Source organism: Parus major, chromosome 14, assembly GCF_001522545.3.
Source record: "Parus major isolate Abel chromosome 14, Parus_major1.1, whole genome shotgun sequence".
In the NCBI taxonomy this organism is placed as follows: domain Eukaryota; kingdom Metazoa; phylum Chordata; class Aves; order Passeriformes; family Paridae; genus Parus; species Parus major.
The window spans coordinates 15,040,855-15,045,994 of record NC_031783.1 but is presented as its reverse complement, the minus strand read 5'-3'; positions in this window follow the sequence as shown (position 1 = coordinate 15,045,994).

Below are 5,140 nucleotides of genomic sequence, written 5' to 3'. Positions count from 1 at the left end.
GGGAGTTCGGTTCGGTTCTTGGGGAATAACGGGAGGAGGATGTTGCGGGAACGAGAGGTTGGATGGGGGTTAAACACTGTTCAAAGCAAATCCGAAAGACGCAATAACGAGGAAGGAACGCTTCTCGGTGGAAGCGCTGGGATGGGATGACAGATGTGTTTGTGCTGTTTTGGGTAGGTCAGTCAGGCGTGTTCCGTGGAGGGGCACTGGAATGGTCCATGTGCTCTGTCACTGAAATAAACTCACTGCATGACGCAGAAAACAGACGTAGGGGAAAAGTTTGGTTTTCTGCAGGGAGCGACTTTTCAGTTCTTGACGAGACAAAAGCGTCGAGTGGTTTGTGTAAGAGAGATGACGTGGGGCCCGGCGCGGTGGGTAGATCTCATGTGAACTAATTTCTGGTGGTATTTCACTGTGTTAAGGGTCTGCTTTTATATTTGGATAGTCTTAACTAAGCTTCCACTTTTTAGTGTCGATGCAGAAATACTGCAGAAGTTGTGGAGTACCACAGTAAACATACATTGTAGGTTTTGCAAGCTGTGTCTGGACTAACTTCGGGAAAATGTGCACATCTCTAAATCCAGCAGCCAAGGTGTTTTCCAGCTCTTTTCTTGATAGATATATTTAGACTTTTACAAACAAACCAGCCATTGTTTGTTGCAGAAAGTCCCTAACTGGAAAAGACTGGTTTTTATTAAGGAGGTTCTGGGTTTCTGTTATCTGTTGTTGGTTTGAGATGGGGATCTGCAGCTCCCGAGGCTGCTCGCTGGTCACTGTAGAGCTGCCTCCTGAAGGCTGTGATGATCGTCCTTCACTTGGCTTTTTGAGCATTTGGGGCTATTACAATGTGTTTGTGTGATTATTAGTTTTGGTAGTGAGTGTTTGAGGCTGGTATTGTTGTTCAGAGGCGCTGAGTTGTAAAAGCTCCCGGAGTGTTTTGGGTTGGATGTTACGCAGTGATAGATGGAAGTGGGACATAAAAGCTCTTGCAGGTCAACAAAACCATGGGAAGGGGGATGGATGGTGCTCGTGGCACCGTGTTCTGATTCCAGAAGTGTTTGTGTAGGGCACAGAGCTTGGAATTCAGGCTGTAGAGTCCTCCTTGTCAGGCAGCTCATCGCTGTGTGTGCTCCAGCTGGAAACGTGTGCTGCTCCTGTTCGGAGGGCTGTGCTGAAGTGGGTTTCATTTCATGTTGACTGCCCTGTTTGGCCTCCTGATGATGGCAGAGAATGCAGGTGCACCCAACTCTCGTTATAACCGTGAAGGGTTTAGAGATTCATTTCTGTTGGGATGGAAGGGACTCTGGCTCACAGCTCCATGAGGTTATGCAAGTGTTTTTCCCTAATAATTTCACATTCCCTTTGTTGGACACGGACAGATGAATAACGTTTAGATATTCTCTCATTAGATGAAAAATTATTTTTTAATATCTCAACAACCCCTTTTAAAAAAATTAATTATTCCAAAATGAAAGCAGCCTTTAGGAAGGCCGAGTTCTGAAAATTCCCAGCGCCAAAATCCCCGGACGTGGGCTTGCAGCTGCACTCCGTATTTCTGGCTGTAGAAGCGAGGCCTAGCGAATGAATTCCTCTTGTATCCGATGTTTTAGAGCAACTTTGAGGAAATAAATGCCAAGTGTGGCTGCACAGTTACCAGGAGCACAGGGAAATGTCCCATCCAAAGAATCACTAAGGAAATGGGCTCTGCTGCTCGCAGACACCACATACCTCGCTGGAAGCAGTCTCCAGGCAGACCAAATGGGAATATTGGCCTCTTCCCATGGCCAGAGTCAGGTTCTGGAAGTGTAACTCAAAGTCTGGCTGGAACCAGGAGCGAAGGCTGTTTTTCCAAATAATCCGCGGTGCGCAACGTGCGGAACTGAACTGGAGGAGCAGCGCGCTTCGAGTGGCAGCATTTGCACTTCTGAGCCCCTCCATGCCAGGAGTGCTCTGATCCATCTCTTTTCAAGTGCTTTGCTCTCAGCGCTACCGGATTTTGTTCGCATTTATTTGAGCCTGAGCTGCTTCTTGAGCTTTCATCGCTTATTTCATTCCTCAACTGGAAATAAACCTCATCAAGCCGTTCCAGCTTTCCCTGGTGAATACTGATTCTCTCTGACACATCCTCAGTGTCGTGGCAGGTTTGAAGTGGAAATTAGAATCTCAGTGTAAAAGGATGAGAGTTGAAACTTGCTTTATTTTCCCCTCATTAGCATGGAATAGTATTTGTGGATGGGTGAGGAGGAAAAGGTGGGATCAGAGGAGCTCTGCTGTCGCCAGGCTCCTGCTGAAGCAGATCTGGGGGTCAGAACTTTCATCCAAAACCCAGTGGGGTTTTTTTGTGGATTTGGCAGTGAGCCTTGGGGTTGCACTGCCCAGCCGGTGACTTCACCTAAATAAACCTTAAAATAAACAGATCCTATGATTCAGGAACCTGCAGTCTGGTATTTTAAATTTTAAGGGTCAGCAACGATTGGTAGATTTTGATATTGCTACATGATGCAGGAAAAACCTTTTCGAGGCTTGAGATGTCTTCAGAAGCTATCAGGGGAAAAAAATTTCCAGTTTAAATGAAAATCTAATTCAGGTAAACCCACAGGCAGTGGAGTGTCTGTACAGTAGTGTCCAGGCCACAAAAGCAAAATAGCTCTATTGCTGTTCCTAGAGAAAACTGAGACAGCCTGGAATGTCATTCTTGTAGGAAGCCATATCCCAGCGAACACAAGGCTGCGTTTCTCTTTTGTAAGAAATTTTGGAGGGGGGAAAAAGGCCCAAATGAGGTGCTAGATAAATATTTTGCCAGCGAGATTCTTTCAGCCTGTGGAAGGGACCAGTCCCGTAAGCAGCTCGTAGCTACAGTGTGAGTGTGAACAAGGAGGCGATTCTGTGCTGGTGTGTCAGAGCAGAACGGGCTCTGGTGTTAGGGGGGGCTGAGTTGTTTATTGTGCTCCTTCCTAAAGCTTCAGAGAAGTCTCAGTGCTGTTCCCATGGCTGAGGAGCTTTTTAAAAATTAAAGCTTTTTTTTTTTTTTAGTGGTTTTTCAAAGTATATTATGAGAAATGTCCAGCTCAGGAAGAGCAGGCATCCAGCAGAGAGGTGGATTTGAAAGGGCTCCTGCTCTGTGGCAAAAGTTGCAATCGAATAATCCCAAGCAGCATCAACACATCTCACGTATGATCTGTAGTTTGGTGCAGCCAGACCTACAAACCCCGGTAGTGACAAAACCCCACGCACCAAAGAATTGTAATTAAACATCTTGGAGCCCCACAAGGCAGGACGACCTGGATGGAATCCTCTGGGGTTCCTCTGACACCTGGTGTGTTTTTTCCTGTGCACTGATTTTTCCGGTGTTTCCTGAAATTTTTAAGTTTCCTGGTGGTCTCTTTCTCTGTGTTCCCTTTTCTTTGTTGGAGTGAAAGTGAGGGCAGATCCCGCTCTTCTCCTGCTGGCAAGCCCCCGGCAGGTTTCACTCAGCTGCTTTCATTCTGCTCTCACAAAGAGTGGGTTTAAAAGAAAACTGCTCCCTCAGAAGGTAGAGCTCATATGGTTTGTTAATGCTTCTCTGCCTTTTATCCTGTTTGATGGGATTCCTTGTTTTATCTCTTGTCATGCCGCGTTTTCCGCGCTGTGGTTTCCGTAACACGCCTCGGCGTCATCCTTTCCCTGTTTCTCCAAGCTTTGTTGTCCTTTGATTGATTGTTGCAGTTCAGCTTGATTTTGTATTTTATTTACTCCACATGTCCCCAAACATTTATCTGAGTTGTAATAAGTGAGTAACAAAGTGAGCAAGGGGAAGGAGGACAGCTCGGGAGCAGAGCCGTGCAGTGCCAGGGTGGAACGGGCTGGGAGCTGCTTGGAGCTTGCTCTTAATGTGAGGAGAGTGTGGAGCAGTGTGGGGAATGGCTTTTGGGGGACACAGCAGTTGTGTGTTAGCCCCTCCATGGCCAACAGCACGATTTTAGGCAGTCACTGTCAGGCTCAAAGAGAAAATTTCCCGTCTCTTCCCCAGTGGAAAGTTGGCAGCTCCGCTCCCGGCCTGTGCTTACGGTGCTGTTGCTGTTCAGAGCTGCTCAGCAGTCCACCCTTTTCTCCCCCCACATCAAACCACCCTCCTCTCCCTCCCCACCATCCCTCCCTTCTCTCCAGCCCTTGCTGAAATGTGGCTCCAAGGCTGGAAAGCTGCAGTGGCTGTGCAGCTGCTCCCCTCCAGCTGCATGGACAAGCTCTGCTGAAGGTCACTTGCCTGTCCCAGAGGAGGGTGGTGGTGTCCCACCAGACCTCTCCAGCCCTTATTTCTTAGCCTTCCTTTGCAGTAAAGAAAGAGCCTGTTTTTCAGATCGAATCACTTCAGTTCTTTACTTAGGCACTGAAGCAAAGTTGGCATCTCTGTTTGCCAAAACTAAAAATGTCAATTGAAACATAATGTTAGTTTTCTTGCTTTGCAAAGGGCACAAAACGCAAAACTCATGTGATTGCTGCCATTCACATTTATTTAAAGGATAGCTGTCATCAGGAAGAGCATCAACAACGTGCAAGCTGTAGCATTTGCAGTGTATTTATAGGAACTGTGACCAGTGAAGAGATTTTGTCATAGAATCACAGAATCCTGGATTAGTTCTGGTGGGGAAGGACCTTAAAGAGCATCTCATTTCACTCCTCTGTTGTTGGCAGGGACACCTTCCTTTAGACCAGGCTGCTCCAAGCCCTGTCCAGCCTGGCTTTGGGCACTGCCAGGGATCCAGGGGCAGCCACAGCTTCTCTGGACACCCTGTGCCCACCCTCACAGGGAGGAATTTTTTCCATATATCAAACCTCAGTTTTCCCTCTTTCAGTGTGAGCCATTCCCACATGTCCTGCCCCTAAAAGTCCTGAGGAACAGCCCCTCTCTGGCCTCCCTGTAGCCCTTTCAGATACTGGAAGGTGCTGTGAGCTCTCCCTGGAACCTTCTCTGCAGGCTGAACTTCCTCAGCTTTCCAGTTCTTCCCTTTCCCTTCCTTGAAAGACCACATCCTTTTTGATAATGTGCAGATAAGCAAAACACAGATAATTAAAACAATTCCTCAGCCAGCTGTTTCTACTGCATTAGCAACAAAATAATTGCCCTCAGGTTAGGAGCAGGTAAATCTCCTTGGCTTCCTGG